The following is a 26,968-nucleotide window of genomic DNA, read 5'->3' on the forward strand; positions in this document are numbered from 1 at the left end:
TGGGAAAGATAAGAGGAGTTAATTTTTATGATTGCATAGTTGGGATTTGGGGTGAGGAGAATTTTATGAGTGATGCGTTGGAGGGGGGGCTAATCTTTTAATCTTGTGGGGGCTAGCTCTTAACTTAAAATGATTGTAGCCTAGTTTTACTTATAATTAGAGAGGTTTTAAAAAAATTTGGATGGGCCACGCGCGCGCCCCCCCCCCCCCCCCCCCCCCCCCCCCCCCGCGGGAATGCATAAGGTGGCTCTGCCCCTGAAGGCATGATATACCAATGCACTAAATAATTTCACCTTGCAGAGATAATGGGACAAGATATGCTTACAGGCTGCACAAGCAGAATTCTACCAAGCCAACGGTGCTACTAGCAGCAGTTTGCAAATTACACCATCAATTAACTAGGACAGTTTTTATTATAATTATTATCACTGGTGTTAACCTGGACAGGAATTCAACTATAACTAAGCTGGAGATTCTTGTCATTTTTCTCTAGTTAAAACTTCAACGAACATTTTTGTAGCAAGTATAAAAGCTGTCTAGAAACAAGAAAATATTCATCAAAAAGCAAAAAACAGAAAGAAATGAAAGCCTGTAAGTTAACATCCTAAGGTAACTTTGTTCTTCTGTCAGGAAAATTCTCTCAATAGGCCAAGAAAGATCAACTTCAAGCAGGAAGCTTAAGCTTCTCACGGTTCTTCCAGCTGAACACAAATCAACCTACAGAAGCCAGTTTTTCCGAGTTTGTTTCTATTTAAGTGTTACTGACTTATTTCCCAGCAGGGAAGAAAAGAAATAGTAGTAAGTGTTACAAACTTATTTAACAGCAGCGGAATTGTATATAAAAAAAAAAAAAAAAAAAACAGCAGCGGAATGGAAAGTACCTCTTGATATAGTAGTAGAAAATGTCGGCATAAAGAGCAGTCTGAATCATGCCCGAAACCCAAGCTGTGTTTAGCATTTGACAAGAGCTCATTAAGAAAATATTACTATCAAATGAGCTGGACTATAATTAAAAATGCAAGCAAAGCCAAACTTACGTATCCAGCGAATTTGGTGAATCTCCATAAAGAAGCGTAAACCCAATTGAGGAGATACAAAGCTCGGTAAACACTGCAAGATTATGGGACAGAAATATCACCAAACAAAACCATATGCATGGCAATCAAACATAAAGCAAGCCATATTTACTACTTTCAAATTCAAGATGACTCAGTTAATATGTGATATAAAAGTTCGGCCAAAAGTCATATAACTTCTATGACTTTATTTTGCCACGCTATGGAAGTTAGCAAATTAGAGTTCTATAAGGCTCTTTCACCCGAATAAAAAAAGTTATGACTTATGGTTATGACTACAAATAGCATGCTTTGGGATGCATGCAACTTTGACTCCATCAGAACATGTTTTTTTTTTTTTTTGATGGGAAACATATGAAATTTCATTCATCTGAAATTGAATTACAACAGAGTGAATAAACTACAATAGCCGCTACATGCCACGTTCCTCTAAGATGACATGCTCCACAAAGCTTGGGCTAACACCCTTCCAAACCTGAGAAACGCCTGAAATCCTTGCTGCTTTTGCAAGTTCATGGGTAGCTCTGTTGCCACTCCTTTTCAAATGCTGAAAAGTACACCAGGAAAACGAGGAAGAGATGTCCTTAATATTCTGGATGATGTGCCCCAGCTCACCGCCCAGATCACCTTCATTGGTTGCTTGAATAGTTGAGAGAGCATCAGTTTCAAAAATGGCCCGGGAAATCCCCATTTCCGCCGCAAGCAACACACCTTCTTGCAGCGCCATTGCTTCTGTGATCTCAGCAGAGAAGGCCGCTGGAAGGGTCCTGCTTGAGGCTGCGATGGGAGAGCCCTGACAGTCACGAATTATCACTCCAATTCTAGAGGGCCTGCCGTCATCTAAGGCGGTGCCATTAACATTAATCTTGAAGAAACCCGAGGGAGAGGCTTTCCAAATCGTTGGGGTTGGGGCTAAAGAAAGAGTAGGGAGGGAACATGCATCCTTACATTCACCAAGAATTCTGTTTGCCATTTCCCATATTTGACTTGGAGGAGAACCTGAGTCCTCATGTAATGCTTGGTTGCGATTCCACCAGATGGACCATGCCATTGCAAAGAAGAGCTCCAAGTCATTTGGAGAACCTTTCTCAATAATATCCAAGGCGATATCCACTGGTTCTTGGGAGGAGGAAGTTACTTCAATTGGGCAATTGTGCCATTGTGCCCAAGTCAGCTTGGCATGATCACAGAGGAGTAGCGCATGGGCAGTGGATTCAATGGCCCTGTCACAAAGAGGGCAGAAGCTTGAGCAATGAATACCTCTGTGACTCAAGTTGCGCATGGTGGGGAGGCCATTTACACAAGTCCTCCTAGCAAAAATTTTGAGCTTTTGTGGAACTTTTTGCACCAAATCCTCTTCCACAGTAAGGTTCTTGAGTCAATTGATGAACGCTCACCCTCCTCATTTGAATCCGCTAGGCTTGAGGCAATGTGGTATGCACTTTTGACTGTAAAAACTCCTCTTTTATTGCCTAACCAAATGAGGCTGTCTTCGGGTAGATTGTAATTCAGAGGGATTTTAAGAATTGTGCTGGCTTCGAGGGGCAAAAAGATGGACCTGACCATTTCTACTTTCCACCATCTAGTATCATTGTTAATAAGGGAGGATACCATGGGGTAGTCTTCAAAATCTATTTGGGGTGTGATCACTTTGTGAGATGTTGGCGTTGGTAGCCACTTATCATTCCAAATATGGATTCGTCAACCATTACCTACCCTCCATCTTATGCCCCTCTTAATTACTTCAAGACTATTGTGGATGCTCCGCCAAGCGTAGGAGGGGTTGCTTTCTTTTTTATTGGAGTTGAAAACTTCATCATGGGGAAAGTACTTGGCTTTAAAAACCCGTCCCATTAGAGAATTTGGATTGGTAAGCATTCTCCATTCTTGCTTAGCCAACATAGCTAGGTTGAAAGCTTGGAGGTTTCGAAAGTCCATCCCTCCGTGGACCTTTGATTTACACATCTTTTTCCAATTGACCCATACTATTTTGTTCTCTTCATCCCTCTGCCTCCACCAAAAATTCCGCATCATACTTTCTAGATCTTAGCACAAAGTCCTAGGGAGTTGGAAGCAACTCATTGTGTATGTGGGCACTATTTGGGCTACCACCTTGATAAGAATCTCCTTCCCTCCTATTGAAAGAAGCTTTCCTTTCCAACCAGCAAGTTTTTTACCCACTCATTCCTTTATTTCCGCAAACACCTAAGTTTTGGATTTTCCAATAATGGAGGGGAGCCCCAAGTATTTGTTATGCATGGAGTCTTGCATTGGACCAAGGATATTCAGAATACTTTCCTTTTTCTCTTGAGGGGTGTTTGGGTTGAAGAAGACTGATGACTTGTTAGTGTTAATTTTCTCCCCCGTAGCCGCTTCATAGCTATTAAGGATATTGACAAGTTTCTGACATTCTTGGTCCTTTGCTTTGCAAAAAAGGAGGCTGTCATCGATGAAGAAGAGATGAGTGATTATTGGGCAGCCTCTATAGATGGAAATTCCATTGATCTATTTGTTTCAGGCAACTTCATGGATGAGTGCTGAAAGGCCTTTAGCGCAAAGGAGAAAAAGGCAAGGGGAGAGAGGGTTGCCCCTGCCTAATACCTCTTAAGGGGATGATGTTTCCACAGGCCTCGCCATTAATGATCATTGAATAAGACACAGAAGAGATGCTGTGAATAATAAGGTCAACCCATTTTTTAGCAAAACCCATTTTCTCCATTACCTCTTTGATAAAATTCCATTCAACCCTATCAAAAGCCTTACTCATATCTAATTTAATTGACATGTAATTTTCTTTTCCTTCACCTTTGTGGTTCAAATAATGCATGAATTCAAGGGCCATTAGGACATTATCTATGATTAGGCGACCAGGGATGAATGCAATTTGATTTTCAGAGATGAAGCTTGGTAAAATGGGCCTAAGTCTATTGGGCAGGACTTTTGATATGAGTTTGTAGGTAGTATTACAGAGGTTGATGGGGCGAAATTCTGTCATTTTGGAGGGATGGTTGGTTTTTGGGATGACAGCGATATTGGTTTTATTTATTTAATTTATGGGCACATTTGAGTTCAAAACATTTAAAACCATGTTTGTGATGTTTAGCCCCACATTGTCCCAATATTTATGAAAAAAGATTGCGGACATATTGTCAAGCCCGGGTGCTTTGGTTGGGTGAAGCTGCTAAAGCGCTTTGGTGACTTCATCTCTTGTGAAGACCTTGGTTAGCTCAACGTTCATTTCCTTTGTAACACGCCTAGGAATTGCATTAGTGACCTCACTAATTCCAATTGGAGAGGAGGTGGAGTAAATCTTCTCAAAATAAGATATTGCAGTGGCAACAATGCTTTCCTTGCTTTCACACCATTCACCATCATCATTCCATAGTCCCAAAATGGTGTTCTTTTTCCTCCTCTCAGAAGCTCCGACATGGAAAAATTTTGTGTTTTGATCCCCTTCCCTATACAAATGTATTGCGCTGACACTATATAGTCTCCTCACTGTCTAGGAGATCATTAATTAAATTCCTTTCTGAGTTTGTTAATTTCTGCCCCTTTAGTGCCTCTGTCTTCAATGGTGAGTGAGTTGAGAGCTCTTCTTTTCTCTTGAATTTTCTTTGGAATATTGCCCACCACATTTTGATTCCAACTAATTAGTGCAACTGCACATCTTTGGAGGTTGGATGCAACCCCTTCAGGAATGGTGGAGAGGATGCCTAAGTTCCAAGCAGATTCAATAATTTCTCGACAATCTTCCCTTTTGACCCACATAGCCTCAAAATGAAATGGCATTTGCTTCTACAAATTGGGGGAGGTGAATCAGTGGTGATGAGAATGTAGTGGTCTAATGTTGATTCGACCAAGTGATGCACTCTCGGATCCTTAAAGTGTTCAAGCCACTCCGAGGTAGCCAAGGCTTTGTCCAAGCGGAGCGATATTCTGTTATTCCCCTCTTTCATGTTACACTAGGTAAAATCAGGGCCATAATACCCGAGATTCTTGAAGCCATATAAATTCACAACCTGGTGGAGGCAATCCATTTGGCTTTGAGAGCGAAGGACTCCTTCTGCTTTTTCATCCATAAAAAGAAGTTCATTAAAATCACCACAACAAAACCAGTGAAAATTAAATTGATTATTGAGAAAAGAAAGAAGTTTTCAAGATTCTTCCCTAAGATGGTCTCCGGGTGCCCATAAAACCCGATGAACCTCCATAAGAAACCATTGCCTGATTCAATAGTTATTATATCAATGTGATGGTTTGAGTAGCTCTTGATTTCCAAGTTAGTGTCCCTGGACTAGAGCAAAGCGAGACCTCCACTTCAAGCCCTACTAGGAACAAATAATCCATTCGAAAAACCCAGACTGCATTTTACTTTCTCTATACGTCTACTCTTTATTTTTGTCTCCGAGAGGAAGACTAATTTGGGATTCCAATGCTGTACATAATCACGGAGTGCAAAAACTATTTGGGGTTTCCTAATTCCCCAACAGTTCCAACAAAGGGAATTCATTGCTCCTGGTGGTGCTGCTTAGCAACCACTGTCGATCTCTCCAAGGTGTCATGTGCATCAGTTTGGTGTGAGTCATGTAGCTTCTTCTGAGGTTTGCCTACAATCTCATCTAGATAGTCAAGCCCAGCTATTCTTTTAGAGCCCAAGAACCCAGTAGGATTTTGTGTTTGTGGGTTGATGTTTTGGGATTTTCTTCCTTGGGCTCTTGCAACTCTCTTCCAATTCCCTTTCCTTGGCCTAGTAGGATGTTGGTGAGCTCATAACTAGAGGAAGGTTTGTTTGTGGGTCTCATCGGGCTAGTTGCTTCTTGGGCCTTAGAGAAGAAGTGCTTTTGAAGGCCTACATTGGATGATCTATCTCTTATTTCCTTACCCGCCTCTATTGATTTTTGGGAATCATGTAAAAGCTTGTCTAAAGAGGGTATAGAGCTTAAGGGACATACCTTTTTCCTGATTTTCCGCTGGTAGCAAGACTAATGTGCTATCTTGTCTTGGTTTCGTGTTTTTGGGGCTTGTATGACTTGACAGATTTGTTGGGAGCCTCATTTGCTCTGCCTCTATGTTCATTAGAATGGTGGTCATCGGAATTTGCCAATCATTGAAGTCCTCGTCCTTTCGTTCCTCAGAACCACCATTACTAGCAACTTTTTGTTTTTCTAAACCACCTTTGGAACCACCGTTTGCTCGGAGCTAGTCACCATAATGACTATGGGCTTCAGGATTACTTTGATACCTAGAACAGTGCTTCTCATCATGACCTAGAACTCCACAGAGAAAGCAAAAATTAGGAAGTCTTTCGTATTTAAATGTAACCCAATACTTATCTCCTTCCGGGTTAACAACATTTCCACCCTTTCGCAGAGGCTTATCAATGGGTAAATCCACTCGTATCTTCATAAAGTTTGCTTGTTTCGACGACTAGGATTGCTTATTGGATTCAATGTATTTCCCCAGTTTGTTGCCAAGGTCCCTTCCTACCTCTTTTGTCATACTTTCAAAAGGGAGACCCCAAACTTGAATCCAAAACGGAGAGTGAGTAAAGGAGATATTAGCAATTGATAATCCTTTCCTCCATCTGCAAAGGAGCAAGAGGTTATTGTCGAAGTTCCAAGGGCTGTTTCTCCCGACCCACTCCATTTGGTAACTTGAGTTGAAGTTGAACTGGAAAATATTTTTTCCCACATCTACAATCCTTAGATCCGAGCCCATCTTCCAGGCTGATCTTAGAGTGTATTTTAGAGCTCGCATATTGTGGTGCCTATTTGCTAGAAGTCGGCCAAACAGACTCAATGCACACTCATCCAAGAGGTCTGATCTGTTAGTGGTTGATATGGAAATATATTCTTCTTCTTCTTTAGTAAGCTGGAGGTGCTGTATCCCATCAATAATTATTTGATCCATTTTGGTGAGGAGTTAATCAAGCCCTATGGGCTACTTGAGACCCAAAGAGAACCCGTATTAAAAGGAGGGAGTGAGGACTCGTGCTAAAGCGAGAGAGAGGAACTCCTACTAAGGGAGAGTTTTTCCATATGGACCCACTTGGGGTCTAGACCTGTTAGGATGCTTATCAGAATATGTTGTGTATGTAAGAAACTAGTGAATCAATCTTCCATAGACTAAAAAGCATTGGAATAGCAGCACTAGTAGCGGAAGTCCTTATTTTCCATAGCTGTTAGCAAAGAAGACTAAAATTAAAGATGTTTCTTGTATATGTTATTAGGTTCTAGTAGATAAAGGTAATCTACATACTAACAACTATTTAGATGCTTAAGATAATTTCCAGGGATTTATAGTTAAAAGCATAATCATTTTTGTCCCAATATAAATTTCAAGTGACATTTTCTAACCATTCATGATACCAGTTTCAACCCCCAAAATAATACCGCCAGAAATCTTCTTCACCATCATTAAACAACCAAAAGAGTAGCACTATGGGGACCATAGTAACATGAAGATCGGTAATACTTCTAGAGACTGACCACCATCACCTCCACCATTAGTTTCCCAATAAAACCAACACAACCAATATAATAGCACCAACCCTGCTGCTTCCCTAGTCATTCTAACCGTGATAATCCACATCCTCAACAGCATGGTGACCACCCCCTCTGACTCCACTATTGACAAAGAACATAACTATGTCAACCCAAATAACTCAACTGAGTTCTCCAGCCACCTCAATAGCAGAAATACACATGTACTACACTAATTATTCATGAAATTGAAGACACTATAAACATCATTAAGATAATGATTTCAGGAATAATCTTACAGCACCCTGAAATATTGACATAACCAAAAAGAGTACTGTAACTTCCCAAGAATAATCTTACAAGGCCCTGAAATATTAACATAACCACAAAGAGTACTACAACTTCCCACAGAATGATTGTGCCATAACATTCATTTGATTTCCATAAACTTGTGCAAAATCAACATGGGTCCATTTAGTCACCACCATGAAAATTTAGAGGTGGCCCAATCAAAAATATCTTTTGCACTTTGCCTAAAATCCCTCGAGTCCTAAAAGGGAGAACTATTTTGTCATTCATTAGAAACCTTTTCATTAGGTGATTAGGACTTGGCTTCTCAAGTAGAGGAGTAGGTCTGGGAAAGATATTGGGTTAAACCCCAGCCTAGTGCACCAAACAAGAGAGAGAGAGAGAGAGAGAGATCTTAAATTAAATATACTTTCTCAATTTTACTAGTGCACTGAACTTATCAAATTTCTAAAGCTCCCTCCAAGTGCCATAAAAAACATCCCAAACTACTGTCAACTATGGGTCTGTTTGGGATCCGTTTATTTTGCTGAAACTGAAAACTTTTTACTGAAAGTATTGTAGATAAAGGTAAAAGTTAGCTAAAATAATATAGTGAGATCCATGAATAGTATCAAAAAGTGCAGTGGGACCCATGAATAGTAGCAAAAATAAGCTAAATAGTAAAATTAATAGGCAAAATTAATCATGCTAAGTGTCCGTTTGGGAACAGCTTATTTAGCTGAAACTGAAAATTTTTTGCTGAAAATACTATAGATAAAAGTAAAAGTTAATTAAAATAGTAGAGTGAAACCCATGAACAGTACCCAAAAAATACAGTGAGAATCATGAATAGTAGCAAAAATAAGCTGAATAGTAAAATAAGCTAGTAAAAATAATCAATGCCAAACACACACTAAATCTCACCAAAAAATTTACTTTATTCACCATTGTGTGACAAATCATACCTCAAAATCCTTATTGTTCTATCATTTTCCTTTTTAGAAAGATCCCCATGCCTAACAATCTCTTCATCCCATTTTCTGCCAGGAACTCTGCCTTTCAACTTGTCCCTTTAAAATTATAATTCTGATAAAAATATCAAAGAGAAACATTATTCCAATCGAACATCACAAACATATTTCTTTTAACTGGAGCTGATTTGTTTACATCATTTATCTCACAATCTTGATTGAGAGATGTAAATGCTGAAATTGCAAACCGTAAAATATATTATAATGGTATTTTCAAGGGTTACTATTGCATTATAAACAGATAATATCACAAAAATATATTTTTTCCAGTAACTTCATAGCCTACTAATCAGGTAAATTAAAGGCAAAAATCCAAAACTGATTTTCTAACTGTCAGTCTTTTTTATTTCAATCCTTTAACTTTTAGTTTTGTCATTTCAGTTCTCTAACTTTCGATTGTTGTCAATTCGGTATTCTGTTAACCGGCTATTAAGTGTCTCCGTTAAATGAGCAAAACGACACCGTTTTGGCTCTTTTTTTTTTTTTTTTTGGAATTTTCGTAATTAAAAGAAATTAAGAAAACTGTTATTTGAAAAAAAAAAAAAAACATTTAGAATCAAAACACAAACTGAGGTGAGGTTTTCTTTTTCCTTTTTTTTTTTTTTTTTTTTTTTTTTTTTTTTTGTCTTTCCATTCCGATTTTCTTTGTCTCGCTTCGTATCAATTAATTTTCCCCAACCCAATAATTTCAACGGCACCGTTTTCTCCATACCCATCATCGATCCTTCTTCTCAGAACTTCAGAATCAATGGTTGTTTTTTATTCATGAAATTTCAGTTATAATTATTACAATTACTGTTCCATTTCTTACTTTTATATATGTAAAATTTGATCTCAATTTATGTATAGATTTTTTTTTTTTTTTGATTATGTCTTGGAACTTAGTTATCATATGCAGGTGGGTGTGATTATTTAGTTAGTTGAAGGTTGGAGATTGAAGAAGATGTTTGAATCACACAAAGAAATTCTCTTTGACGAGCTTGGTGCCTCACAAAACACAAGGTGTTGAGCTTGCAGCTGTTCCTCCTGTGAAAAACACTGCTTCTTCTACTGCTGCTGCTTCTGGCTCTGGCTCTGCTGGAGCTGGGAAGCAACGTTTGCGATGGACTTCTGACCTTCATGACCGTTTTGTTGATGCTATCACCCAGCTTGGCGGACCAGATAGTTGGTATTTTCTTTTTTTATTGTATTGTATTCTACTTTTTGCTATAAAAAAAAGGGGATAGTTACATAAGAAAGTCCCCGGAGACTCTCTCCCTCTCTCTCAAATCTCGGTTTCTCTCTCTCTCTCTCAATCTCACCTCATCGCTGCTGCCGCTGCCGACCTAGACGGACTCTCCCTTCTTCCCCCAAAATTCGCAGTTTAGGGCTGTGAGCAAAGTTACACGATCTGTGTTTTGATTTCAGGTCAGGGGAACGACGTCGTTCCCTAAATGTTTTATTTTTTTAATAACAGTTTTCTTAAATTATTTTAATTACGAAAATTAAAAAAAAAAAAAAAAAGCCAAAAGGCCGTCGTTTTGCTCATTTAACAGAGACACTTAACAGCTGGTTAACAGAATATCAAATTGACAATAATTGAAAGTTAGAAGACTGAAATAATATAACTGAAAATTAGAGAACTGAAATGAAAAAGACTGAAAGTTAGAGAGTCAGTTTTAGATTTTTGCCTAAATTAAACCTAACAAAACTACCTATTACTTACGTCATGAAAATAATAAGGTTAGCTCACTTATCTGTGTGCTTATTCATTTAATGGAACTCATTTAACGGATATACTTAACAGCTGGTTAACAGAATACCAAATTGACAATAATTGAATGTTAGAAGACTGAAATAATATAACTGAAAATTAGAGAACTGAAATGAAAAAGACTGAAAGTTAGAGAGTCAGTTTTAGATTTTTGCCTAAATTAAACCTAACAAAACTACCTATTACTTACGTCATGAAAATAATAAGGTTAGCTCACTTATCTGTGTGTTTATGCACAAACATTTGGGTAGACACACACTGAAGCTGGAGAGATACTGTCTAACAATATAAAACATAAACAATCCACAAAAACAAAAAAAAAGTTGGTGTATGTAGAATGACAATAATTAAATCCAAAGCAGAACAATATGATATTTGATTAAACTAAATTCGATCAAAGCAGAAATACATAGCCAGTTTGACAGAGAGAATGCAGCCAGCTTCTAAGAAAGAATAAAGGTGGCATACCCAAGAAGAAATACGTAGTCCCCCGTTAAGGTGTCAATATTCCTTGACCTTTGTAGTAATACCAATTGCGGTAAGATTGCTACAGCTTCAAGGTATAGCGAAAATGACCACAGAACCTCCAAATTAAGTCAAGTTTCCATCAGAAATTATATTCAATTTACAAAGAAGGTAATATAAAATCTAATAGACTCATTTAATTAAGAACCAGAATAGATTAAACAAAGTAGAAATACCATAAATGATTAGTAACAACATGAAAGATGTATGATTGTTATATAGTTTTAATATCATTTTACTGATCCCAAAAAAAAAAAAAAAAAAAAAAAAATCTAGGTCATTCAAACATTTCTGAAGCAAGAAAGAAAAGACAGAACACATTCATAAGCTACAAAATTGCTTGTGGCTGCAGCCCCTGACTGGTAATAATTAGATTGAAGAAACTTATTCTTAAAACAAAACCCATATGAGCCAATGAGCTCTAGCTCAAACGTCACTTCTTTCTCTTGTAAGAGCAAGGTAGAAGATGAGATTGCTGATTCAAGACCCACCAGGTGCGGGGTGTAATTACCAATAATAATAAGAATGGTTTCTCAACAACCAAAAAAAAAAACAAAAACCAATAATAATAAGAATAATAAACCAAACCCATATGATTGTAAAGTATCTTTCCTCCCTTGATGTTTTTGCATGAGATGGTTTAAGCCACTTACAAGGGCAAACATCACTGCCCTTACCTTGAAATTGTAACATTCTTTATGGTAATTCATGGAACCTGCTTCATTTGATGATATTTTGTAAACTGAATATTTATATTCGTTTTTTTGCTGTTGGAGTTTATAATTATTTCCCCTTTATTTATATCCAAACAATGCAACCAGGTTAGGTATCATTTTTATGATGATAAGGTTAGAACTAGAGCCTACTTATACTTTAATTATATGGTACGGGGGTGACAATATTTTTAAAACCAGATGAACTTTAATGCCTTACTTGTGCTTATTTAGGTACATTACTTTTTCTGCCTAATGCCTTATTCTGTTTATACTCTAATGTTCTACCAATCTGACCACATAGTTGTGTAAGAAACTGTTGAAGGAAAAAGGAAGCCGTCTTTCATCCCAATGGATAGTGTTACATAAGAGATCTTTCTATCCCAATAATTGACATATTGAAGTTATTTTACAATATTTTTGTAAAAAGTTACCAACTTCTCCTAAAGAAGAAAAAAAGGGGGAATAGAGAAATTTCTTTGGGGTATAGAAAAAGAAAATATTTTGTGCTTCACAGTGTGGTGTGAAATTTTTTATTCGGTTAAAATGATATCAGCCTTGATTTGTCCCTCTTTTTAACTTCCATATGTGTCTTTGCAGTCCATGATATGAACAGCTCTAAGTTATATATCCTGAAATAGTTTTGTTACAAGTACTGGTCGTTCAGGTTGATGCAGATTGTTTAGCATTTCATTTTCCAACAACTGGCAGGACAAATGAAGACGACGTCTTTAATGATATAAAGGAAAGGAAATCCTTAATTCTAAAGGACAGGACAGAACAGCTTCTAACTCCAAAGAGCAATCTGGTAGCTCTGCCTTAAAAGATGAATTTGTTACAGTCTATGTCAAATAGGAGAATGACACTGTTCAATGGCTGATAAAGGAAATGTAGAACACCAAATCATTCCATAATGTTCCTACACTAAAGAGATAACAGACTGCAACTTGCACCATAAGATCAGAGTTCAGGAATGAACAGCCAAAGTTGGTATCTGATAGTTGATTGTTTTTTGATAGATTGATTTATTCAAACACCTCAATTTTTAAATCAAGACTGTTCATTGTGAAACCAGATCAAGATCAATTTACCAAAACTTAAACGTAGAGAGGATAGTCCATAAAGCAACATGACCCAGTCCAAATCAAGATATGAATATATATATATATATATATATATTTGTTAATCTTTGTAATGTCTAAATGAGCCACCAAAAAGAATCTGGACAAGATGACTGAGTAAAGGACCATTGTTCCACATCTCAAAAAAGTTCTTCTGTAGAAGAATTAGAAGGCCAACAAGAGATTGCTCAGTTAATAGTAATGAAAGTTGAGCAGTCATTTATATAAGATCAAAAAGCTTTTGGATTCAAGTAGGTGGACCCTTGATTTTGCCTGCAGCCAATAGGTGTACATAGTTCTAAGTAGTAGATCATATCATGAATCCTTAGCACATTTAACACTGAAGGTGCTCCAATAATGTGAAGTAGGACTTCTAAACAAAGAGGAAGAATCAGATAAAACTTTTTCCCCCCTTAAGAGGACTAAAGTCTGTTATTCCACAGGAACTTTCTTAATCCTGCCTGATATATCTTCCATAAGATTTTATTAAAGCAATAAAAAACTTACAGACCAACATCCTTTTTCACCATTGTTTGTCAAAAAAGAAAATTTGTGTGTTCATTGTATTCTATTATAAAGCAGAAATTAATAACTCATCCTCATAAAGGTAAGCCGGCTATGAGCCAACAAATACAAAAGAGACTGAACCCAAATGACATGTCATAAGGAAATTCCAAACAATATTTGCAGTCATCTCATTTTCCGACTATTCAAGAAAAAACATTATAAGATCTGTGGGTCAGTCTAACTTTTAAAAAAATATTGACTACTCAATCTACATAATTGCTCTTGTGCTCTCATCAAATATTCATGACAGGGCCTTGAAACCACAATTGTTATTTGTTGCATCCTGTCTAGAAATTTTAACCATGTATATGTCTTCCTTTTTCTTTTAAACCATGTAGGAGTGCTAGAACGAAACAAATTGATGATTCCTATATCTGGAGAAACACTTTGGCTAACCATATAATACTATTTTCCTGATCGATGTCTTTCCCAATCGTAAATCATTTCTGTGAATGTGGTCTGGTAAGGCAGTTTTTTCAACACATTTTAAACATACTAATCCTTTGATATTCAAATGTGGCCTTTATAATTGAAAAGCAAATATTTAGTTGCTAGTTGTTGAAAGAAGAAACATAACACTAAAAAGTCATATTTTAAATAACAAAGAAAGGTCAGACCCAAGTTGTGGGTTAAAGCACCATGTTTGACCTTAGTTCAAAGGTCAACAGGTCTTGACAATTATTTGTAGCATATGCTATCAAAGCAACAAGTTTCAAGTTCGAGTTCAGGAATCAGACTCTCCAAGAAATTGGAGGTAAGACTGCCTATCATGATCTCTCTCAGACTCTACACAAAAGTGGGAGTTTTGTGCACTTGGTACATCCTTTTAAAAAAAAAAAAATGTTATCAAATAATAGTTGATATATGATCCTCTTTAGGTAAGTTTCTTCATCAAAAAAATAAAATAAAAAATAATCTAAGAAAAAACAAACCAAAAAAATAAAGACAAAGTTTTCCTTACCTCAACTACAGTAAAATCAAGGTGGACGAAAAGAGCCAGCACAAAGCATGGGAGTATAAGAAAGTAATGTCTAAAGGTATCTTCATCCTTGCTGTATGTTTGCTTCACTACTTTGTGGTACCTCATATACCAAACAATACCAATAGAAGTTCCATCCAACAAAGACTAGCTTCATCGCAATTTGATAGAGAGAGTTATACCTTGTGAACAAGTATAGGTACCGAGTGAGAAACACTATGACATTCAGTTCTTGAGTCTTAAGCGAAATTCCTGGGGCAAGTAAAAAAGTAATATAAGGCCTAAGAGAGGCAAAAGAATATTGACATAAATGAAAGTCCAAAGTTTTTGTAAATCTATATATTCTTAAAAAAGGGGAAAATTTGTATTTGTGCCTCTTGTTTGCATTAAGATCCCACCAAGTCACAGAATCCCTTAACCGGGTTCCCTGGATTGAAGCATATATGCAAGAATGTAAATTGCAAGTTGTTCATGTATTTCAAGTCCTGATTTCTGAAGGATAAATCCCATAGAATTACAATTATGCAACCTTATCTTCCTCTCATTTATATACCACCTCAGTCCTGTTCCAAAAAGGTCACCTAGAACCAGACGATATTCAGTCGGTACAAAATCCAAAAACTCCTTAGCAGTACTGAAAAGTTCTATCTCTAAGTTATTTGTAATTTTGGGGATTTTAGTCAACAATAAAGAATCTTAATAACTGATGCGTTTTTTTTTTTTACTAATAAAAGAATAGAATTTCATCAAAACTCAATGATAGCGTCAAGAACAAAATAAAAGAACATCATGAGCAACAAGAAGTAAGGACATTGCGTGCTTAGTAATTTCAAGAAAAAGGGTCCTTCCAAGAAAGGCTTTCAATATACATGCATAAATATTTCAATGCTAACAAACTCTTGAGCATTACTTAATGGAAGAACTCTTGGAATCTCTTGTCAAAACAATTGTATTTATAATTACGAAATGTTCATGAAGTCCACCACTATTCCCCTCAGCAGTAGTAATGAAGAATAATAGAATAGAAAAATAGTTATTCAGGGGAAAAGGAATTTCATAGTTCCAAAAACCAAGAGCAAATTAGAACAACAGAAGGCTTCAGAAAAATTGTTACTTAAAGAGTTAGATCAAAGCTCCAAAAACGCAGGCATTCAAAATTAAAGTTCTTCAATCAAAAATAACTTTTCGGAAATAACAATCCTTTTGAGTAGTGAGTTTTTGTATCATTACATAAGACAGACTTATTAAATGAGCAACCTACCTACCATGAATCAAAAGTTCTAATAAAAATTAGAAATTTAGAAGTATATGTGCAGCATGTTGAAGATGATAAAGCAAAACGTTCCGTTTCATTATTCGGTTAGCGTCTTTCACTTAATGAATCACGCGTTTTTCAAAGCATTACTATTCCTGAGTGCAGGTTCGGTGATTCATGCCATGTCGGATGAGCAAGATATGCGGAAGATGGGGGGGCTTGCCTCCTCGTTCCCTTTTACCTATGCCATGATGCTCATGGGCAGCTTGTCTCTAATTGGATTTCCTTTTCTAACTGGATTTTATTCCAAAGATGTGATCTTAGAGCTCGCTTACACTAAGTATACCATCAGTGGGAACTTTGCTTTCTGGTTGGGAAGTGTCTCTGTCCTTTTCACTTCTTATTACTCTTTTCGTTTACTTTTTCTAACATTTATAGTACCAACTAATTCATTCGGGCGAGACATCTTACGATGTCATGATGCGCCCATTCCTTTAATACTTCTGGCTCTCGGGAGTCTCTTTGTAGGATACTTGGCCAAAGTGTGACCCGTTAGCCGCTCGTTTCCAAAGCCAATCAAACGCATCGTTTCATTAAACCTGTAGACTAAAACACACCGTTTTATTAAAGCAAATGGCTTCTATATTGGTTTTGCTCAAACGGTGTCATATTGAAGTTGGTATTGGCAGGCTTTTCAGTTAGGCAGATTTGATCAACCATCTCCACCTTTCACGGATCTATTTCGTATTTACAGGAGTTCTGTTTTATTCAGTTAGGGAGGTTTACTTGTCTAAATACTATATCTAGCAGCACAGTATAAATTAAGCAAGATCAAATACAATTTCTCTTTGATATCTCTCTCTCTTTCTTTCTTTCCTTCTCTCTTGTAATTGTTTGTTGCTCTTCAATCTTGCTAAACATTGTTAGATTTTCTCTGTAAGAATTTCTTCATGGTATCAGAGCCTTCGATCTCTGCAAATATAGCTCAACCATGGCAGCATAAGCTCAGCTATGGCTTCTTCCTCTACAGCTCCTTCAAGTTCCACTGTAAGTGTAATGAATCAACCTCTGATGTTATCTAATATGGCTAACATGATGACTATTAAGCTAGACAACCCAAACTACATAGTTTGGAAGCACCAGATCACTATGGTCTTAGAAACTTACTCGATGTTTGAACTCTTGGAGGAACCTCAATTGATTCCAGAGAAGTATCTTAAGGATCTTTTTAGTTCGTTCACAGCAATTCTGAATCTAGATTATGTGAATTGGAGGTCAAAAGAAATGGCTTTGCTCACCTTTATGAGTTCCACACTTTCTCCCTCTATTTTGGCTTTAACAGTTGGGTGTACCACTGCAATGGAGGTGTGGAAGGTTCTAGAAAATAGGTTTTCATCTATTTGTAGGTCTTATGCAATGAATCTCAAAGGAGAGCTGCATAACATCAAGAAAGGCACTGGTTCTATGGACATTTATCTGCAAAAAATCAAAGTGGTTAGGGATAATCTTTTAGCTGTTGGTGTAATTGTTGATGATGAAGAATTGCTCCGGATAGCAATCAAGGGGCTACCTAAGAACTATAATGCTTTTAGATCTACTATAAGGACTAGAAGCACTTAACTTTGATGAGCTTGCTACAATGCTCAATGCAGAAGAACAGTCCTTAAATGAAGGTTTGGAAGTTAAAGATCCTGTCTTTGCTATGGTAGCTGCTTCCAACTCAAGGCCAAACAACTATAATGGCTATAATCAGTCCTACAATCAGTCTTACAACAATAGAGGAAGGGGCAGAGGCAACTACAACAATAGAGGAGGTCGAGGAGGAAGAAACTCTAACACTCCACAGAATCAGTTCAATCAATTCTCACAAAATCAGTTTTCTGGTTCTAAATCAAAGAGGCCTACTTTCCAAATCTGTGGTAGACTTGGACATTTGGCAATTGATTGCTATTATAGGATGGACTATGCTTATCATGGAAAGCATCCACCTACAAAACTTGCTGCTATGGCTACTGCCTTGAATGCATGTCTTGCTCAAGAACAACCCTGGCTTGCTGACAGTGCAGCCACAGATCATGTGACCTTAAGTCTTAATCATCTAAGCTTTCCTAAGCCTTACAATGGTCAAGGTCATCTCACAGTTGGTAATACCACTATTCCTTCATCTTATTCATCTCTTCATCTTAAAAAAGGTTCTCAGGGTTCCTTCCATTGCTTCAAATCTTGCATTTGTGCATAAAATTTGACATGACAATAATTGCGGGTGTTATTTTGATGAAAACATCCTTTCTATTCAGGCTTTGGCCATGGGGAATGTTCTCTATCAGGGCAAGAGTGAGGGTGGTGTCTATCCCATCTATCCTCACAAAGCTTCAAAGCTTTCCCTTACTTCCAAACTCTGCAACAATGTTGCTTTGTCTTTTGTTTTCAATAAAACTCTTTGGCACATGAGACTAGGTCACCCACATGATCAAGTTCTTCATGTTCTTTTTACAATGTTCAAATCTATATCAAATAAGTGTACTAATTCTGATTACTCTTGTACCCCTTTCAAGGAAATATAGAATAGCAGGAACATTTAAATATGTTTGATTCTTTATCGGATCATAAAAGCCCACTTTCCAAAGAGCTCTTCCTTCTCTTCGGCATTGAGCATCAATTGCAATGATTTGATAAACCACCCATTGGGATATAGATGTAGATGAATAATACCCCCCAGAAACATATAAGAGGTTTTCTCCTCACATGGCTCAAGAAAATTTGAAATTATGTCTATGGATTGAATTTGAAATTTTTAATTAGTGATGTCAAATGGATCCATAAAATAATCAAATCAATTAAATATGAGTTAAGTACTTTTTGTTATTCCTTATTCTTATCTGAAAAAGAAAATAAAATCATTTGTATTCGCATCCTCATAACTCAAGTTGGATAACTCGCTAATAACCGAAGGAAACCCTTTACTTTAGGTATTTCGTTTATTGAGTGATCTCTAACCACACACCTTTTTTTTGTCTTCAGAATCTATTTTGATTCTTAATTAGAATCTATTTATTGAGACAACTGAAAGTGGTATTTCCTTATTCCAGGATTCTTTATCGTTTCTTTGAATCATTGGGTTTAGACATTACTTCGGTGATTTTTAATCGTTTCAAAAAACGTCAGCAACATACCCTTTTCATGATTTCTTTTTATCAAAAAATCATACAAATGGTCGATTTGATTCCTGCGCGATACACTTTTAATCGAAAGAGTTTTACCAATTCCAAGAGGTTTTACTTATAAATTTGAAAATTGGATCCTTTTGATTTTTATATGGAAAATATACTTACGAAGTTGTTTCAACTTATTAATTAACATTAACCCTAAATCCGTTCCCTTAAAAAATGAATCAATACTTTTTTTTACTCGAGCTCCATTAAGATCATGTACTATTTGCATCCCAACCCCCGACCTCAAAAAGGAGGGTTCTAGTGAAACAGAACAAACGATGTTGAGCCAAGAGCACCCTCATTCCTATCTAATTAATATAAAAAGAAAATGATGGATGTAAGAATCCACAGACGACCATATTTCTCAAGTTGCACATTGCTTTTTACCACATCGTTTTAAACAAAGTTTTACCATAACATTTCTTAGTAGGTTGTTGTAAACAGTATGTAATTGATTCCATTATAGACTCATGAATAATCATTGGTTCGTTCGGTACATAGTAATTTATACTTTTATGAATTGGTAATTTCTCAAGAAGTATCAACATGAATTAAATTTAACCCCATATAATATATATAATAAATAATATATAATATATAGAAATATAATTAATATTTTTTTAATATATTATTTTATTTTTTCTTTAGAATTATAATCTAAATATAAATATTAGATGTGGTTGCACGATTTTCCTGGCCCAACTTCCGTTCATCAGGCCTCGGCCCAAAGCACAACCCACAATAAATACTTGTAGAGAATGGGTTAAAGAGCTTGGCCTCAGTGAAACTAGCAAATCTGATGCATGTAGTGTACTGTTTGCAGAGAGAAATAAGAACGTAAAGAAGGATTCTTCAAGTCTGATTTTATTTCTTTTGTTCCTCTTACAATTCTGCCGTCCCTTCTTTGAGGGACTTCATTACATTATATATTTCTCTCCTTTTCATCCCAGCCTTATACCTGTTAGTCATCCAAGCATCCACTCGAGCACCTGTCCCATCAGACGCCCTCATCAGACCCTTTGTGAGTTGCAGAGGCCAAGGCGGTACTGTTCAGGGGTCTTTTCCTCATTAATGCGGCCAAGAGGGTGGTTGGGGCGCAATTAATGTGGTGATAGCCTTCCGTGAGATATTTTGAATTTAATTCGTTTTTTATGTTGGGGAAGGTGAGCTGAAATGGCTGAGCAGAGTTTCTCGTCTGGGCTTCGTGATGTCCGAGGAGGAGTTACTCCTCGGACAGGTTTCCTTGACGCTATTGGAGTTGAATAGCGCTTCATATGAGGCTTTTCGTTGGACAGGACGCTCCTCGGACGGGCCTGAGCTTGGAATAGCCCATCATTTTTGGGCCGGGCCCCACAATAGCCCCTCAAAACTGCGGTTTTAACCTCCCACCGAGGAGAAAAGCGGGGTTTTGATATTTGTGAGTGGAGGGAAATAAGGAGATCGTGGGGTGCGCGTGCGGACCGTTAATTTTGACGCGCCACAATTTACGAGACGTGGTCATTAACTTCTGGAAGCGTTATGTTCCCTTCATCCAACGGCTTGGCGTGAATCGAACGGCCATCGTTTCTTTCTCGTATTTTTAGGCAGGGATGATCTTTTCTCTCTCTTCCCTGCTATATAAGACGTCAGCGGGGCTCAGTTTCTTTTTTCATCTGCATTTCACAAACCCCAGAAGGCTCCAGAGAACTCCAGAGATATACGAACACTTGCGTCCGTTACGCCGCCGTAGCCGTTCTTGTGAAGCGCTTCGTCCAAGAGAGATTCCCAGGCGTCCCCTTGAGCGTCTTGTGAAGGTACCAGTACATTTCGCCTTTCTCTCCGTTTCAATTTCTTCCTCGGACTCTACTTTTCTTTCCAGTCTTTACTTTCATTTCCTCAGTTCAGTTCAGATGGGTAGATTCGAAAAATTAGTAAAAACTCCTGCCGCTATGGAAGCCTTTAGGGCTAAATACCACATTCCCCCGAGGGTTGGGCTGCGGCACTGTCCTCTTGAAGGAATATTGACCGATAGAGTTGAGGGAGAAGTCGTTATCCCCATGATTGCTTTCATAGAGGGAGGGATGACACTTCCCATGCGCAGGATCACAAGGGAATACCTGTTCAACCATAGGTTGACGCCGTATCAGTGTGCCCCAAATATGTTCAAGATATTAGGCTGTGTAGATGTCTTAAGCGAGCGGATGAATCTAGACCTCACTTGGCATGATGTGGCCTATTTGTACGAATGCCACCGCCTTGGGGATGATGGGTATTATCTTAAATCCCGGAACGAGGTCGTTAGGTTGATCTCTTGTCTTCCAGTTTCTAATAAGACCGTGAAGGATGACTTCCTCATTGCTTCTGGGGAGTGGTTCGACGGTATTCACTGTCCAACTCGGGCAGGAAAACCAGGTGCGGCGCTTTTAGGATTAGCCCTTTTTGGGGAAAGGATTTAGTGTTGAGGGATTATTATTATATATTTTTTTTTGCTTTCTTTGTAATTGGAAAATTTCATGACCTGACCTCACTTTTCTTGGTTGTTCGCAGAAAGAATTCACGTCGCTCCTCGGATAGACCTTACGAATGTGCCAGCGCTGAATTATCTTCTCAGGTCGGAGATTTACGTTACCGGGGACAGACAGTTGCGTGCGGCCCATCTGATTTTGGGCTATCAACCTCTGAGCAGTGCTTTCCAGGCAGTCGGTCACGCTATAAGGGCAGGCAGTCCGAGGTTGGCTAGGATTGACGTGTCCCGAGACGGGTTCCTAGCTCCACACGATTTGCCACCAGTAGTGCTGCCTGGGGTCAGGAATCCTTACTTAGCGGAGCAGCTTCCTCCGGTAAATGAGCCTGGCGCGGCTGCTCTGATTGAAGAAGAAACTGAATCTTCCCGTCTTTCTCTTGAGGCAGAGATAGACGAGTTTTACTTCGAGGAGGAAATTCAGCAAAATCCTTTAGGGGAGCCTTCCAATCCTGAAGCCAAGCAGGACCGACATTCTGCAGTTGGTGTTCCCCCAATTGTTATCTGCTCAGACGATACCTCAGACGAAGAGGCCGAGCCCATGGCAGGGAAAGGGAAGTCCTTGAAGGAGTTGATGTCCTCCAGGGGGAAAGGTCAGTCACCAAAGGGTCAATCTTCGAAGGGGCCAACTCCATTTCAGGCCAAGACCCTTCCCCTGGTGGTCCCCCAGGGCGTCTCGGACCCTGGTCTTAAGGTTATCCCGGACCTGAAGAAGAAGAGGCCGGTGGACACGCCTGAGGAGGGCGAGGTGGCTGTCCAGCCGGCCAAGCAGCAAAAAACCACACGGGCGCCGAGGAGCAGAATGGGCACCTCCTCGGATAGTAGGGATGAGGGGAACCTTGCTGAAGTGCGCACCGCCCCTCGTCAATGGGACCCAAAGTTGGAGCTGGATGGGCTCGCCATTCCTTACACTGCTTCGGTCCGAGAGTATAATCGTGGCCGGGCAGGGTACGTGGCGGAGGCCTTGGAGCAGCCCCTACTTCTTCCTCGGGACATGGAGGCCTATAGGCGGTGCACCCAGTCTGAGCTCTTTCTATCCCTCAAAAGGGATCTCGCGCTGGTAAGTAATCCTTTTACTGTTTTGCCCATTTACTTGCTCCTGTTAGATTATATATTTTTCTTTTAAGGACGCTCTTGTCGTGTCTGCAGATTACTCAGCAGGTCTTTGTCGCTGAGGAGTTTTGCCGTAATAGCCGCAACCTAGCTGAGGCTGAGACCCAGGCTCGGACAGAGGTGGAGAAAGCCTTGGGGTCCCTCAGGCATGATCACACTAAACTCACGGCTGAGTTCAAGGATTCGGAGAACCGACGTAAAAGTGCAGAGGCTGGCTTGAAGAGTGCCGAGGATCAGGCGGAGGACCAGCGCAAACAACTGTACACGGCTCAGCTTAACCTTAACACCGAGAGGCAGGTAGTGCAGGATCTCAGGACTGCCCTGCAAAAGGTGGAGGATGAGCTGAGGCTGGCAAGGGAGGAGGCCCAGCTGATCCGAGAGGCCACAGAGGCTGAGAAGAATGCTGCTCGTCAGCTTGGGGCCGAAGAGACTGAGGCCAGGCTGTCCGAAGAGATCCCTGAGGTGTGCAGGGAGTACTGCGACATTTCATGGGCTCATGCTCTCGACGCTGCAGGAGTTCCTGCGGATTCGGCCCTAAGGCTGCCCGAGAGCGTCTTCTATCCTCCGGAGATCCGAGCTAGGCCTGATGAAGCCCAAGTCGTTTCAGAGCAAGACCTGGCGGTGCCTGATGCCGTATCTGTGCCTGATGTGGCTAAGGACCCTGCCACTGACTCTACCATTGAGGCTCCTCCTCCTCAGCCCGAGCAGAAAGAAGATCCTCCCGCTGAAGCTTAGCCTTATAGGTTTTCAAGCTTAGCCTTTTTTTTTTTTTTTAATGAGAGTTGTCTTGTTTTTTCATTCTTTTGTAAGGAACTCTCTTTTTAATGTACTCGGAATGTTAATATGAAATGTTCGTTTTGTTTATTAAAAATGTATGTCAATAGCGTTTAATCCTTTGTAACGAGGTAGATACAGGCAAACGGTAAAAATGAAAATGGGTTTTTGGGTTGCTCATTTGAGGGTCGAGATGATGCTAGACTGTGCGCATGTATTAAAAGTGATTTACTCTAAATAATGATCTCCCAATCTATCACAAGTAATAATCTCCCCAAAAGTCTATGGTCCGAGGAGCCAGGCAGGACTTAGGTTCTGCTTAAAACTATGACTTGTCATGAGTAATAATTTCCCCTAGAGTCTGTGGTCCGAGGAGCCATGCAGGACTTAGGTTCTGTTTAAAACTATGAGCTGTCATGAGTAATAACTTCCCCAAAAGTCTGTGGTCCGAGGAGCCATGCAGGACTTTGGTTTTGTTTAGAACTTATAAATAGTTGGCTTAAGTAATAATTTCCCCCAAGTCTGTGGTCCGAGGAGCCATGCAGGACTTGGCTTCTGTTTAAAACTTGTAAATAATCGGCTCAAGTATTAATTTCCCCCAAGTCTGTGGTCCGAGGAGCCATGCAGGACTTGGGTTCTGTTTAAAACTTATGAATAATCGTAATGTAGACTGGCAAGCGGCAAATAGTCATGAAAGAGAAAGTATGCTAAGCCATTTTTATTAATAATAATACCTCCTGAGGTTATTTACATTCCATGGTCGTGGTACAGCTTTTTCATCCAAATCCTCCAGGTAGTAGGCGCCTATTCCGGCCACGGATGTGACACGGTATGGTCCCTCCCAATTGGGCCCCAACTTGCCCCAAGAGGGGTTCTTTGCGCTGCCAAGAATCTTCCTCATCACGAGATCACCTGGACCCAGAGGCCGCAGTTTGACGTTAGCATCATACCCTTGTCTTAGCTTCTGGTGATAATAGGCCATGTGAATCGTGGCCTTTTCCCTTCTTTCCTCGGCTAGGTCCAGACTGCTTCCTAACAACTCATCGTTATCCCCCGGGGTAAACGAACTAGACCTTAACGTGGGGAAGTTGTTCTCGATTGGAAGCATTGCCTCTGCCCCGTAAGTCATTGAGAAGGGAGTTTCACCGGTGGAACGCCGCGGCGTTGTCCGATATGTCCATAAGACGTGCGGTAGTTCTTCTACCCATCTCCCCTTTGACTCATCCAGTTTTTTCTTCAACCCGTTCACTATGACCTTGTTCACGGCCTCGACTTGCCCATTTCCCTGGGGGTATGCGGGAGTGGAATATCGATTAATGATCCCAAACTCACGGCAATACTCCCTAAAATTCTTGCTGTCAAACTGAAGACCATTGTCGGAAATGAGTGTTCTCGGAGTTCCGAAGCGGGTGATAATGTTCTTCCAGATGAATTTCTGGGCGTCCACGTCCCTGATGTTGGCCAAAGGCTCAGCCTCCACCCATTTAGTGAAATAATCGGTTCCGACTATTATGTATCGCTTGTTCCCCGCAGCCTTTGGGAAAGGTCCGACAATATCAAGACCCCATTGCGCGAACGGCCATGGACTGGAGAGTGGGTTGAGAACCCCTCCGGGTTGGTGGATATTTGGGGCGAATCTTTGGCACTGATCGCATTTCTTAGCGTATTCCTGGGCTTGTCTCTGCATGTTCGGCCACTAGTATCCTTGGGTGAGTGCCCTGTGCGCCAGCGATCTTCCTCCGGTGTGACTTCCACATACTCCCTCATGCAACTCTTCAAGAAGAGACTCGGACTCCTCTGGATGTACGCAGAGCAGGTACGGTCCAGAGTATGAGCGCCGATAAAGCTTGTGGTCCTCTGATAGCCAAAAACGAGGAGCCTTTCTACGTATCTTCTCGGCTTCTAGTCTTTCCTCCGGTAGGATCTCATTTTGGAGGAAATTCCTGAGGGGGTCCATCCAACTGGGGCTCTGTCTTATCTGATGGACTTGGGTTGGATTTCCACTGATGGGACTGGCCTTAACTAGATCTTCGACCAGGATTACTCGTGGTAAATTATGTGCCGAGGACGTGGCAAGAGTGGCGAGCGAGTCTGCATGAGTGTTTACGCTCCTGGAGATGTGCGTTAAACTGAAGGATTCAAAGCTCTCCTGTAGCCGTTTGACTTGTCCCAGATACTCTTGCATCCTAGTATCTCGAGCTTCCAGTTCTCCCATCGCTTGTCCGACCACTAATCTGGAGTCCGAGAAGGCTTCTATTATTCGTCCACCCAACCTTTGAACCACTGCCATTCCTTGAAGTAAGGCTTCGTATTCGGCTTCATTGTTCGTAGCCGAGAATCCGAGTCGTAATGACTTTTCAATGATAGCGCCGTCTGGCGATATTAAAACTATCCCAACTCCTGATCCTCTCTGGTTGGCCGCACCATCCACGTAGACCTTCCAATGCATGGCTTCCCCGGCCGAAATCGCGCCGACCAGTTTTCCGCACAGATTTTTCTTCTCAGTCACCGTTTCTATAGAGGGCTCAGCAAATTCTGCTACTAAGTCCGCGAGGACCTGTCCTTTGATGGAGGGTCTGGGCATATATTTAATATCAAAAGCCCCCAGAAGAGCACTCCACATGGCGATCCTTCCTGTGTAGTCAGCACTTCGAAGCACGGCTCGAAGTGGAAGCTGAGTCAGGACGATGACCGTGTGCGCCTGAAAGTAATGAGGAAGCTTCCGGGTTGCATGCACTATCGCCAAAATTGCCTTCTCTAAGGGTAGGTATCGCACCTCGGCTTCATATAGTGACCTGCTCACATAGTACACCGGCCGCTGTACCCCATTGTCATCCCGTATTAGTACCAGGCTTACGGCGTGGGGAGCTACGGCGATGTAGGCAAACAGCACCTCGTCTGCCTCAGGACTGGACATGATGGGTGGTCGGGACAGGTAGTCTTTAAGCTGCTGGAAAGCCTGAACGCAATCCTCCGACCATTTGAACTCTTTCCACTTGTTTAGCAGGAGGTAAAAAGGCCGACATCGATCCGCCGATCGTGATATGAACCGGCTTAACGCCGCAATCATGCCAGTGAGCTTCTGCACTTCCTTCGGGTTCCGAGGAGTCTGTAGGCTGTTAATGGCTTTGATTTGGTCAGGACTTACTTCTATTCCCCTGTGGGTGACCATGTACCCTAGGAATTTCCCAGACCCGACTTCGAACGAGCATTTGGAGGCATTTAGCCGCAAGCGGTGCTCCCTCAAGATAGCGAAGATGGTTCCAAGGTCCTTCACGTGTTCGGACACCCTTTTGCTCTTCACGACCATATCGTCTATATACACCTCAATGATTTGGCCCAGTTGTGGCTCGAACATCCGAGTCATCATCCTTTGGTATGTCGAACCCGCATTCTTTAGCCCGAAAGGCATCACCTTATAATGATAATTTCCGATGGGCGTCATGAAAGCCGTTTTCTCTTGGTCCTCTAGCGCAAGGGGTATCTGATGATAGCCTTGGAAGGCGTCCAGGAAACTCATTCGAGGGTGCCCCACGGTTGCGTCCACCAATCGGTCAATTTTAGGTAGGGGGAATGGGT

General features: G+C 40.1%; 1 long non-coding RNA gene and 1 pseudogene across 1 annotated transcript; one reads left to right on the plus strand and one right to left on the minus strand.

Annotated features, from left to right (window-relative positions):
- Positions 1 to 450: 450 nt before the first annotated feature.
- LOC126700054 (ER lumen protein-retaining receptor B-like) lies at positions 451 to 14,707 on the minus strand (annotated as a pseudogene).
- LOC126700057 (uncharacterized) lies at positions 9,522 to 10,140 on the plus strand. The gene is made up of 2 exons (XR_007646987.1): positions 9,522 to 9,628; positions 9,763 to 10,140. It is a non-coding gene; the product is annotated as an uncharacterized LOC126700057 (long non-coding RNA).
- Positions 14,708 to 26,968: the final 12,261 nt, after the last annotated feature.

Source organism: Quercus robur, chromosome 9, assembly GCF_932294415.1.
Source record: "Quercus robur chromosome 9, dhQueRobu3.1, whole genome shotgun sequence".
NCBI lineage: Eukaryota > Viridiplantae > Streptophyta > Magnoliopsida > Fagales > Fagaceae > Quercus > Quercus robur.